The 13,710-nt window shown below is 40.3% G+C and overlaps 1 non-coding gene across 1 annotated transcript; it reads left to right on the top strand.

Annotated features, from left to right (window-relative positions):
- The first annotated feature begins 13,123 nt into the window (after positions 1-13,123).
- LOC111902800 (small nucleolar RNA R71) lies at positions 13,124-13,230 on the top strand. Its single transcript, XR_002853965.1, has one exon. It is a non-coding gene; the product is annotated as a small nucleolar RNA R71 (small nucleolar RNA).
- The last annotated feature ends 480 nt before the right edge of the window (positions 13,231-13,710 follow it).

The raw sequence follows: 13,710 nt of genomic DNA, 5'->3' as shown, positions 1-13,710 counted from the left end.
GAATACCTTCTAGGAAGCTTTTGAGCCATTCAGCTTCTTCAGCAGCTTTGTCTAAGGCAACAAACTCTGCTTCCATTGTAGAACGAGTATTCACAGTTTGCTTAGATTATTTCCAAGAGATAGCAGCTCCACCAAGAGTGAACACATATCCACTTGTGGATTTTGCCTCAGAAGTATTGGAAATCCAATTTGCATCACAATACCCTTCAAGAATAGGAGGATACTTCATGTAATGCAGTCCATAGTTCATTGTATGCTTTAAATATCTAAGCACTCTCACTAATGCATACCAATGATCTTTCCCAGGATTGTGGGAGTAACGACTCAATCTACTTACACTATAAGCCAAGTCCGGTCTAGTACAATTCATAATATACATTAAGCTACCGAGAACTTGAGTATATTCTAACTGAGCTACAGTATCACCTTTATTCTTCTTTATATGACTAGAAGCATCAAATGGGGTGACAACTGGCTTGTCATCATAGTGTCCAAATTTCTTGAGTACACTTTCAATATAATGGGACTGAGTAAGAGAATAACCATCTGGTCTTCTTTGAACTCTTACACCAAGGATCACATCTACTACTCCCAAGTCTTTCATGGAAAAGGAGGAGTGTAGCATTTTCTTGGTTTGATTGATCACATCCAAATTAGTACCCATTATAAGCATATCATCCACATACAAGCATATGATGACATAAGCATTCTTGTATTGTTTTACATAAACACATTTATCACATTCATTTATTCTAAATCCATTAGAGAGTAATGTGTTGTCAAACTTCTCATGCCATTGCTTTGGAGCCTGTTTTAGTCCATAAAGTGATCTAACTAACTTACAGACTTTGTTTTCTTGACCTTTAACCACAAACCCTTCAGGTTGATTCATATATATCTCTTCATCTAGTTCACCATACAAGAAGGCAGTTTTCACATCCATTTGGTGTATTTCCAAATTATGAATGGCTGCAATTGCTACTAATGTGCGAATTGATGTAATTCTTGTAACAGGTGAATAGGCGTCAAAGAAGTCTTGACCCTCTTTTTGACGATACCCTTTAGCTACTAAACGAGCTTTGTACTTCTCAATGGTACCATTAGGTCTAAACCTCTTCTTGAATATCCATTTGTGCCCAATTGGTTTTTGCCTAGGTGGCAAATCTACCAATTTCCAAGTGTTATTTTGCACAATGGAGTCAATCTCACTTTTGATTGCCTCTTTCCAGTAAGGAGCTTCAGAGGAGTCCATAGCTTCCTTATATGTTTGTGGTTCTTTATTCACTACATAGGTCATGTAATCAGGTCCAAAATCTTTGGCTATTTTGCCCCGTTTGCTTCTTCTAGGTTCTAAGTTCTCTTCTTGAACCTTTGAAGAATTATCTTCATTTGATTGTAAACTTTTGTCTGGAATTGTATCATTCAATCCATCATCTAGAAAGTCCTAGAGCAGGTAACCTCTTTCCCTTTATCCTTAAAAGGAAAGATATTTTCAAAGAATTCAGCCTCTTCTGATTCCATGATGATTTGGTTATGGATCTCATCAACATGTGATTTATACACAAGAAACTTGTATGCTGCACTATTCATGGCAAGGCCAATATAGACGCAATCTATGGTTTTTGATCCAAGTTTAGTCCTCTTAAAAGAGGTACTTATACCTTAGCAAGGCAACCCCACACTTTCATCCTTTTATAAGAGGGTAACCTCCCTTTCCACAGATGATAGGGTGATTTATCACTCTTTTTATGAGGAATTCTATTAAGTATTGTATTTGCTGCAAGACATGCTTCTCCCCACAGATTGTGTGGTGCTCCAGAAGTAATTAACATTGAATTAATCATGTTTTTCAATGTTTTATTCTTTCTTTCTGCCACTCCATTTTGTTGAGGAGTATATGGAGCATTTGTTTGATGTATACCATTTAAAGAACAAAATTCAGCAAAGTCTTTGGATTCATATTCTCCTCCTCGATCAGACCTTAGAATTTTGATCTTTTTGTCAAGTTCATTTTCAACTTCAGCCTTGTAATTTTTAAAATAATTCAAGGCTTCATCTTTGGTATTTAACAAATAAATATAACAATACTTGCTGTAATCATCAATAAAAGATATATAATAATTCTTTCCTCCTCTTGTAGGTGTTGCTCTAAAATCACATAAATCAGAGTGGATTAAGCCAAGTATTTCATTAGATTTTTCAACTGATTTATGAGGATGTTGTGAAAATTTTGATTCTACACAAACCTCACATTTTATGTTTTTATCTAATAAACATTTTGGTAACATGCCAAGTTTTTCCATTCTTTAAATAGAACGAAAATTGACATGTCCCAAACGAGAATGCCACAAAATTGAAGGATCATGTATATACATAGAAGAGGGGCTAGTAGTGCCCATTATTGCATTAGCATTAATATTGGTTACATCATTGTTTGGTGTTTCAACACCATAGTACAAAGGTAAGACACTGACTTTGAAGAGACCCTCACTAAGGTATCCCTTTCCAACATACATCCCACCCTTGGTGAGAACAAACTTATCAGATTCAAATACAAGTTTGAAACATTTGTTACTACGAATAGGACCAGAAATCAAATTCTTAGTAATTTCAGGAACATGCAGGACATCACATAAAACAAGTTCTTTTTCAGAAGTCGGTTGTAGTTTCACTTTCCCCTTTCCTTCAACTTTTACAGTAGAGCCATTCCCCATAAACATTGGTTCAGAATCCGAGACTTTCTGGTATGTAGAAAACATGGTTCGAGAGTTGCAAATGTGCCTTGTGGCTCCGGTATCAATCCACCAATCCACACAATTGCTTACCATGTTGGTTTGAATCACAGCAACAAATTGATTTGGTGATTCAACCATGTTGGCTTGACCAGAATTTCCTCCACCAGAATTGCCACCATTGTTTCCATTGTTCCCTCCATTGTTTCCTCCTTGACCCCTCCTAAATCTGCAATCTTTGGCCTTGTGTCTAGTTTTGCCACAAACATAGCATGGACCAGAATTCTTCTTGTTTGGGCCATGGTTTTTGCCATCTTTGGAAGAGTTTTTGGAGCCTTGCTTCCCTTTCTTGCTGTTGTGCTTTGTCCTTGAGCTACTTGCTTCTCCAACAAAGTTTGCACTCGGTTCCAAGGAATTTGCATCTGCCTTCTCATTCAATTTGTTATCTTCTACCACACGAATTCTCAACACAAGTTGCTCAAAACTCATGTCATCAGTTAAGTGTTTAAGATATAGTTTGAAATTCTTCCAAGAAGGAGGAAGTTTTTCAATGATTGAACCAACAAGAAAGTTAGAGTTTATACCCATACCTTCAACTTCAAGATCATGTGCAATGACTTGAATTTCCTCCACCTGTTTGAGGACAGATTTGGTATCCACCATCTTGAAATTCATGAACTTTCCAATCACGAATTTCTTGGAACATGCCACTTCTGTTTTGTATTTCTTTTCCAGTGATTCCCATATCTCTCTTGCAGTAGTGATGGTAGAGTAGATATCATAAAGGGAATCATCCAGGGCATTTAGAATATAATTTCTGCAATTATATTCATTTGTGTTCCAAGTTTCCACAGCTCTTTGATGTTCTGCCAATTGGGCTGCAGTGGGTGGTGTTGTTCCTTCTGTAGTGGTTACACCAGTAGGAGGAGAGGGAGAATCATCAGTGAGAACATTGGAAACATGAAGAGTTGTTAGATAAAACAACATCTTCTGTTGCCATCTCCGGAAATCTGAGCCTTTGAATTTCTCAGGCTTTTCCACATGTGTTTTGATGATGGAATTTTGATCCATTCTTCACTCTTTGATTTCTGTTTTAGATTGTTATGACAGAAGTATACAATCAACAATATTAATAGAAATAAAACAAACGAAATTGAAATATATATATGAAATATACAAGAATCAGTTTACAGAAAACATATTTGATGGTTTATGTTTACAATAGAAACACAAAAATGAAATTATGTAGATTGAGGCCTGCAAATTGCAGTGTCCTAAGACAGAAATTTCCCTGGTAGGGATCTGTCTAGAGGATACAACAATCAACCAAGAACTTCTCTTGATTCTGATGAAATTCTCTATGTTCCCTTCATTGTATTTGGAGTACAAAATTATAAGAGGAATTTGTATGCAATATTTCTGAACCCGAAATCTGGTCTTTGGTGATCTATTTATACATATAGATTGACAGGTTTTTTCCCTCCAAAACTGCTAACCAAAAATAACTGTCAAAACAGTTAAAACGAATTTAACAGATTTTTAATATATAATAAAAGTCAAAATCGGAATTAATATATATATATATATATATATATATATATATATATATATATATATATAAAATATTGTAACTAGTCAATGAGACCCCAAGAGCCCCAAGTTCTAAGGCCAATCTTTGACCATTAAATATATATATATATATATATATATATATATATATATATATATATATATATATATATATATATATTAATATAAGCTTTCAAGACCATTTTGACTAGCCCAATCACCAAATCCAACCCAATCCCTCTAGTCCAAGCCTTTGATCTAATTAGTAAACAAGTAGTAGGAGGCTTTTTAAGGGAGTATAAGTTTCCTCTTTCTTCCAATGTGGGACAAGTCCCAAAGAGAGTGTTTTCCATTTAACAAAGTTCCAACACAGAACTCACAAGAAAAGTACCTACGCATATCATAATATAAGAACAAAATCTCAAACATTAAAATACATACATGAAAGAATACATACCAGCCACGACATCAGGCGCTGCGTGGACCTCTTCCGTAGTCAACTGGAAAGCTCTCCCCCGAGCCTTCGGCGTCTCGGTCTTCACCAACCGACTATCAGAAGCTCTAACAGCAGCAGGGGCAGACCCCTGAGAAGCTCCCTGTGCTGTCCCTTGCAGCAATGGACACTCGGCCTTCCGGTGTCCGGTCTGGTTGCAGTGAAAACACACTGCAAACCCCATGGGGCAGTCCTTGGCCATATGCCCCTCCTTGCCACACTTGTAGCAAGATCCCGCTCTACAAACTCCATCATGACCCTTGCCGCACTTTCCACAAGTGCAGCCCTTCTGGCTCCCTGCTCTGGAATCAGCGGGCTTGGCCCGCTTGGCTGCCGGCTGGTACTGTGCCGGTCGCCGATCCCTCCCCTGAGACTCCGCCTCCTCCCTAGACTGAGTCTCTAGCTCGATCTCCCACTTCCAGGCATTTTCCTGAAGCTCGTCAAATGTCCGGTATGAGGCGTTCGCCACAAACTCCCGAATGTCTCTCCTCAAAATACTCAAATAATGGCTCATACGTGCTTGCTCAGTAGACACGTGCTCAGGGCAGAACATCTCCCTCTCATGAAACATCCTGGTAATAACCGTAACTGACTCCGTACCCTACTTGAGGGTCAAAAACTATTGTGCCAACCGATCCCGATCCACCGAGGGAACGTACTCATCACGAAACATGGTGGTGAACCTCTCCTAGGTCATCGCAGCAAGCTCTGTTGGAGAATAGTGTGCTGTCGCGAACTTTCACCAGTCCTTCGCCCCCAGGCGAAGCTAGTTCAGTGCAAACCGAACCCTCAAGTGCTCCGGGCACGAGCATGTATAGAAACACCCCTCAATTTCAGGTATTTTATTTACACGACTTACTTGCCGAGTTCCTCCATAAAATTGAAATTCATCGAATAAATAAAATACCTGAAATTCTGGATGTTACAGATGGACTCAGCGAGTAAGTCGTGTACTCAACGAGTATATTGTCAACTTGCAATAATGTCGTGTAAATACCCATGTACTCGCTGAGTAGTCTAGATGCACTCGGCGAGTAGGCAATGAGTTGAGAAAAATGTCCTGCTCATTTACTTCTTAACTGAGGTGCCGAATTAGGATACTTTAGTGACTCTTCTTCTAATTACTGCAGTAATAATGTACTCTGTCACTCCCAACTCTAACGGACTCGAACTTAATGGAAAACACTTCGCACTCTCATTTAAGCATTCCTCACTTGAACCTTGACCCTTAAGACTTCTAAATGCATCCTAACCTTCCAACCTGAAAAGCATGCAACCACGAGTGAAAGCAAACAAATAAAAGTCCTAAAAATATAAATATCCAAGTTCAACAAGGTTCATAACCAAACACCATAAAAACATAAAAACAGCCAATCTTCAATCTTCTTCTTCCATATTTGCCCCTCCTGCACCACTGCCTCCTTCTTGATTGTTTCCTCTCCGCATCCTCTCCTCCCAATTCATGATGTAAGGGTACCCGGGGCCGGGCCGTGGGGTGATGTTCATTTGCTGCAAAAGATACTCGATTGACGCATTGTTGTAATTGACACCTCGCCCGATGTTATCCAAGTATCTTCGATATTCAAATTGGTTCCACCTGTCATTCTCATCCTCCAGCAGAATAACCGGTGGGTCTTCTCGAGCCCGTTCACTCCTTTGCCGAACCCTTCGTCCCGGCTCCTCCGGAACAACCGCATCGTCTGCATCTGGAATTGCATAAGAATCTCCAAATTTTTCCACAATTCTCGCCCTCCGATATAGTGTAGTGTTGAACGGAGGAGGAGAAATGACGGTTAGGGCCCTCACCTCTAGTAAATCCAAGATCCCAAATGATCTCGCGAGCCTCGTTACGAACATTCCTCCATTAATTTTGGAGGTCACCTTCTCTTTGACAGCCCCATCCGCAAGATACTTGGCTAAACAGTAGGGAAGGTTGCAGAAGACATCGGGAGTAATGATGCTCCAAAGGTAGAAAATGTCAACGGTTGGGACCTTGTCATCGTCCTTCCTCATATTGATTGTGCTGGCAATGAGGCGGTGAATGAGATGATGAATGGGTGAGCGGATGTGGCCTTCTTGTGCAGACGATGGAATGTACACCCGGTTGGCAATGGTATTCCACCAAGTGGAAGCAACAACATCTTCAGGGAGATCTTTATGGCATTGCTCCAAGAAGGTCTCGAAATCTTCATTCAACATGGCACTTTGATCGTAAATGCCAATCCTCCATGCAAGCTCCGCCATGCTGCATTGTCGCAGCTCCCCACCAAGTGAAAAGGAAATAACATTGGGATTATAATACTCACTACCACCCCGGAATGAGATGGTAGCGGAAAATTCCCATCATAACTCCGCGAAGACCGGCTCTTGGATCTTGAATAATTGTAACCATCCATCACAAATGATTGTAGAATCCCCCACATCCCAAGATTTCACCAAGTAAGGCGTCAATTCTTCCTCCAACCCAATCTTTCCCAACCAATCCCAATTTATTGCATTGGGGAGGTGGATCTCCTTCTGCTTTAGAGCATCTACTCGGTTCTTAGCACGGGCCTGTGAGGATTTAGAAGTTATTTGGTGAAAAGAGAGCCATGGAATGTCTCCTTGGCTTCCCACCCCCCTAAAGTCTACCCTCTTCTGGACATGGTTCCTGCAAAATAACATTAAGAAAGCACAAACAAACAACACCCAACAATTAAAATTAAACAAAACAGATCTGTAAAGGCTCCTACTCGCCGAGTTCATGAACTACTCGGCGAGTAGGAAGAACATCGGGACCAGATTCCAATCGGACCATATTAGGTCACTTGAAACATCTAATTTTGCAGAGGGGTTTGCTGTACTAAGTCCATTAAACACTAATCCATAAGAAATTTTGACTAAAGCCTCCTAATTCATAGTAAAATCAAAACCCTAGAATTGGAGAAAACCCCCAAATCCAATTTTTGGGCAAAATAAGGACTAAGAATTGATAAAGCTTCAATCTTTAACGAGTATTGAGAGTAAAAATCATACCTTTTCTCTTGATAGATGGAGATTCAACGAAGAAGAAAGAAAACTGGAGAAATGGCTTGAGAGTAGAAGTGCACGGCGAGTATGAGTGGTTTGGTGAAAGTGAATAAATGAAAAAGAAACCCTAATTTACAGATTGTAAAAACCCGTGTAAATATTCTACTCGCCGAGTATAAACATCTACTCGCCAAGTAGAAATGCGTATTCACGATTTTCAGGGAATTCGAATAGGTACTCGCTGAGTAGTACGTATATACTCGGCGAGTAAAGCTTGAAGTTTGAAAAAAACTTAATTTTCTTAATTTTTAAACCACCACCCCACACTCTGAGCATTGCTTGCCTTCAAGCAATCATTTTAAACATAATTTCAGAAGAAGAATGAAAGTAAAACAGATCCTAAGAAATTAAAAAGAAAACAAAGGGAAAAGAAATTCAAACTCTAAACTCGGGTTGCCTCCTAGAAGTGCTTCTTGTTAAGGAGTCATTAGTTGGACTCCTTCTGTTCTACGTTTCTACCATTCCCTCCAGTAGCAGCCCTTCTTCTATGTCTTCATTTCTCAGGATTCCTTCTTCGTATCTTTTCACTCTATGTCCATTAACCTTGAAAGGGGTACCATCTTTTGATACTAACTCTATAGCTCCATGTGGAAACACCTTATTCACTAGAAAAGGACCATCCCATCTTGATTTGAGTTTGCCCGGAAAAAGTTTGAGTCTTGAATTAAAAAGCAACACCTTTTGCCCTTCATGAAACTCTTTATTACCCTTGATCCTCTTGTCATGCCAACTTTTGGTTTTCTCTTTATAGATTAAAGAGCTAGTATAAGCCTCATTTCTAAGTTCCTCAAGAGCATTCATTTACATCAACCGGTTGTTCTTGAGCTCCGCTATGTTGAAGTTGCACATTTTTAAAGCCCAAAAAGCTTTATGCTCGATTTCCACCGGTAAATGACATTGCTTTCCATAAACTAGCCTATATGGTGTAGTACCAATAGGTGTTTTGAAAGTTGTTCGGAAGGCCCAAAGTGCATCATCTAGCTTATCCGACCACTCTTTTCGATTGCTCCCCACCGATCTCTCCAAGATTCTCTTCAAGGCTCGATTTGTCACTTCGGTTTGCCCACTAGTTTGTGGATGTTAAGATGTAGAGAATTTATGAGTTACCCCATATTTCCTTAACACCTTTTCAATTTGATCATTGGCAAAATGAGTGCCTCGGTCACTTATAAGAGCTTTTGGAACTCCAAATCTTAAAAATAACTTCTTCAAAAATCGCACCACCACCCGAGCATCATTAGTTGGTAAAGCTTGTGCCTCCGCCCATTTGGATACATAATCCACCGCCACCAATATATATTTGTTGCCTTTTGACATGGGAAATGGTCCCATGAAATCGATCCCCCATACATCAAATACTTCGCACACTTGAATACTTTGTTGTGGCATTTCATTTCGGGATGAAATGTTTCCCGCTCTTTGGCATGCATCACATTCTTTGACATATTGGGCTGCATCTTTAAAAATTGTGGGCCAATAAAACCCAATGTCAAAGATCTTCTTAGCAATGTAGTGTGCTCCATGATGTCCACTGGTGGGCCCGCTATGACAATGCTCCAAGATTTTTCGGCTTTTATTCCTGAACACACATCTTCGTATGATTCCATCCGCACAACTTCGGAAAAGATAAGGCTCATCCCAAAAATAATATTTTATTTCTGAAAAGAACTTCTACTTTTGTTGGCGGGTAAGATCTTTTGGGGTGTACTTGCTAGCTAAGTAATTAGCTATGTCCGCGAACCCTGGCTCTTCTCCCGTGGTCACCATAATGTATCGTCCGGAAAATCATCTCCAACTTTATCTTCTTGCAGTTGCGGGTTTTTTAGCCTTGATAAGTGGTCGGCTGCTACATTCTCCATTCCCTTCTTATCGCGTATCTCGATGTCAAACTCTTGAAGAAGTAAAACCCAACGTATCAATCTTGGCTTGGCATCCTACTTGGCAAACAAATACTTGATAGCAGAGTGGTCCGTAAAAACAGTTGTTTTAGATAAAACTAAATAAGGGCGGAATTTATCAAAGGCATATACCACAACTAATAATTCTTTTTCGGTGGTGGTGTAATTCTCTTGGGCCAGATTTAAAGTTTTACTTGCATAATAAATGGGTCGAAAGTGCTTATCAACCCTTTGACCAAGGACAGATCCTAATGCAAAGTCACTAGCATCACACATTAGTTCAAATGGTAAATCCCAATTCGGGGCAATAATGATCGGGGCATTAGTCAATTTTTCTTTCAAGAATTCAAACGCCTCTAAACACTCTTTAGTAAAATTGAATGGTGCATCTTTTAAAAGCAATTGTGTTAGAGGTCTAGTTATTTTGGAAAAAAAATTTATAAAATGTTGGTAAAAACCCGCGTGTCTTATAAAGCTTCTAATGCCCTTCACATTAGTTGGCGGGGGTAATTTGGCAATTGTGTCTATCTTTGCCCGATCCACTTCAATTCCCGATTTGGAAACCTTGTGGCCTAGACCTATACCCTTCTTGACCATAAAGTGACATTTCTCCCAACTAAGAACTAAGTCGGTTTTTTTACACCTAGCAAGCATTAGATCAAGGTTAGTGAGACAATCATGGAAGGAAGATCCAAAAATAGAAAAATCGTCCATAAAGACTTCCATGAATTTTTCCACCATGTCGTGAAATATGGTTGTCATGCACCTTTGAAATGTCGTGGGTGCATTACATAACCTAAAGCGCATGCGAAGATAGGCAAAAGTTCCACTTGGGCAAGTGAAATTGGTCTTTTCTTGGTCCATTGGGTCTATGGGTATTTGGAAATAACCCGAAAAGCCATCTAAGAAACAATAATAACTATGGCCTGATAATCTTTCTAGCATTTGATCAATAAAAGGTAAAGGAAAATGGTCTTATGAGTGGCATCGTTTAGCTTTCGATAATCGATGCACACTCTCCAACCGGTTACCATTCGTGTCAGAATAAGCTTGTTCTTCTCGTTGGTTATGACCGTCATTCCTCCTTTCTTGGGAACCACTTGGACTGGAATCACCCATGGACTGTCGGAAATAGAATAAATGATCCTCGCATCTAAAAGCTTGACTACTTCCTTCTTGACCACTTCTTGCATGTTTGGGTTTAGTCTTCTTTGGTGCTGCACAACCGGCTTTGCTCCTTCCTCCAGGTTAATCTTGTGAGAACAATAAGAGGGACTTATTCTCTGGATGTTGGTAATGCTCCATGATATGGCCCGCTTTTGCTTCTTCAAGACTTGAATTAGTTCTTCTTTTTCAGATTCGGAGAGGTCAGAGGCTATTATAACTGGCTTTTGATGACCATCTTCAAGGAAAGCATACTCCAAGTGATCTGGTAATGTTTTGAGCTCTGTTTTTATGTCCTGCATGTTGTACTCGCCGAGTATAGGTAAGGGACTTGACGAGTCTGCTGCAGAATTTACAAATTCATTTGTTTCTTCACATGGACTCAGCTAGTAGATCGACTCTACTCAGCGAGTAGCTTTATCAGAATTCTTCACTAATTCTTCATACTCAGCTTCTTCCAGCAGCCTCTCAATTTCCAGTAAGTCTTTTTCAGCATCAAATTCTTCATCAAAGATGGTGGACTTGTTGGGATCTTCATTATCGCATTCCTCCATCAATTCATCAAACATGTCAATCGAGAACGCCATATCGTCACTATTCCTCGCATGCTTAATAGCTTGATCAACCCTGAAAGTGACTGAATCATCTCCCACCCGTAAGGTAAGCTTCAAGTCTCTCATGTCCACTATAGCACTTGTCGTGTTGAGGAAAGGTTCCAAGCTTGACCGGAACTTGAGGATCCGCTTCCATGTCTAGAATTATAAAGTCTGCGGGAAACACAAACTTGTCCACCTTGACCAATAAGTCTTCACATATTCCTCTTGGAAATGTGACTGTTTTATTTGCTAAGTGAATTGCCATATGAATTGGCCTTGGTTCCGGGAGATCCAATTTCTTGAAGAATGAATAACGCATGAGGTTCGCACTTGCTCCCGAATCAGCCAAAGCATGAACGGTAGCCAAGTTACCAAATTGGCAAGGCAAAGTCAAGCTTCCCGGGTCACCCTTCTTCTTTGGTAGTTTGTTTAACATGGAAGCTGGGCAGTTTTCATTAAGAACTACTTCTTTCACCTCCTCCATCTTCCTTCTATTGGTTAGAAGGTCCTTGAGGAATTTTGCATATTTAGGCATTTGCGCAACTGCTTCGATGAAGGGTATGTTGATTTGAAGAGCTTTAATATGGTCAAGAAACTTTTGGTACTCCTCTTCCTGCTTTTCTTGCTTAGCTCGGGCTGGATATGGCATTGGAGGCTGAAAGGGCTTTTCAGGAATCTGATTTTTCGGGTTTGGCAGTGGACTCATCGAGTCCATATTCTAGACTTGACGAGTAGAGTATGTACCATGCAGCTTTTGATTTTGGTCTTCTTTTTCTGCATCCTCCTTTTGCAATTCTTTGGGTACTTCAGTCTGAATGGGGGCCCAGAGGAGTAATTATCTCCCCACTTCTGGTTGTGACTATGTTTATGTGCGTGCCTCGTGGGTTGTTTTCGGTTTTACTAGGAAGTTCACCCGGTGATCTTTGATTGATTTGTTGAGCAAGTTGCCCAAGCTACGTTTCAATGTTGTGGATAGATGCTTGCTGGTTTCTAAGCATGGTTCTTGTTTCTTGGATTGCAGCATCATGATCATTATGTCTCTTTTCTGAAGCAGCTACAAATTTGGTAAGCATCTCTTCCAAACTTGGTTTTCTTTCTTGTGCCGGCTCCTCCTTTTGGTAAAAACCTCTTCCTTTTTGCTTGTACTTCTCCTCCTTAGCCTTCGTGTACTCGTCATAAGGGAGCCACTCTTTCTTGGGTTTCCACCAATCTTCATCATATCGGTCACCACTTGAATAGCACACTTGCACCTTCTTATTGCCATTCTCATCTAAGTCACAATCTCTAGTAAGATGTGGCCCATTGCAGTTCTCACAACCCACCCGAATAGCATGTATCATTTGATCCATTTTGTCCATCCTCCTATCCATGGTTTTCAGCATAGCCATGACTGCTGATAAGTCTTCTGAAGCTACATAGGAGGCCCCCCTTGTCACATCATTTCTTGGATTATGGTATTCTCTAGAATGCTTAGAGAATTCTTCTATTAGTTGCTTTATCACCGGAGGTGCCTTCTTCGTGAGTGGACCTTGCGAGTCAAGTAATTGCCTTGTTATAACATTTACTCCATCATAAAAGATGGAGACTTCTTGTTGACTATTGAGGTCATGATGTGGGCAATTCCTTAGCAGACTCTTGTGCCTCTCCCAAACTTCATATAGTGACTCTCCAGCTTGTTGTTCAAAGTTAGCTATGGCTTTCTTTAGCTTGGATATCTTGGATGGTGGGCAGAATTGAACTCCTCTTTCATTTGGGCCCATGTAGTGATAGATTCGGGGGCAATGACTTGAGCCAATCCTTTGCAGCACCCTTCAAAGTAACCGGAAGCATGCGAAGTAGCTGAGTATCCCGAGGCACATTTGGAACATTGAAATAATCAGCTACATCATTGACTTCATCCAAGTGTTTATAAGCATCTTCGTGGTCTTTGCCGGTGAAGGGGATCTCCTTAAGTTGAGCAAGGATGTGACCCTTGAGCTCAAAAGTAGCAGTTGCAGGAATTGCAGGTTGCACAAGTCCTGGGCCAGTGTCATCGTGTATCCTCTTCTTCCATTCCCCCATAGGGATTTCATCGATGTTAGCCATGGTAAGAGCTAACTCGTCGCCGGAATCGGAGTCGTGCCTGTATGTAGGTTCTTCTTCTTCCTCGGTTTCGTACTCGATGTCTTCTTTGATCGGGTCTTCGCTTG

The sequence above is a fragment of the Lactuca sativa genome, chromosome 2 (assembly GCF_002870075.4).
Source record: "Lactuca sativa cultivar Salinas chromosome 2, Lsat_Salinas_v11, whole genome shotgun sequence".
NCBI lineage: Eukaryota > Viridiplantae > Streptophyta > Magnoliopsida > Asterales > Asteraceae > Lactuca > Lactuca sativa.
The sequence above is the reverse complement of the archived record's forward strand: the minus strand, read 5'-3'. Positions and strand labels throughout refer to the sequence as shown.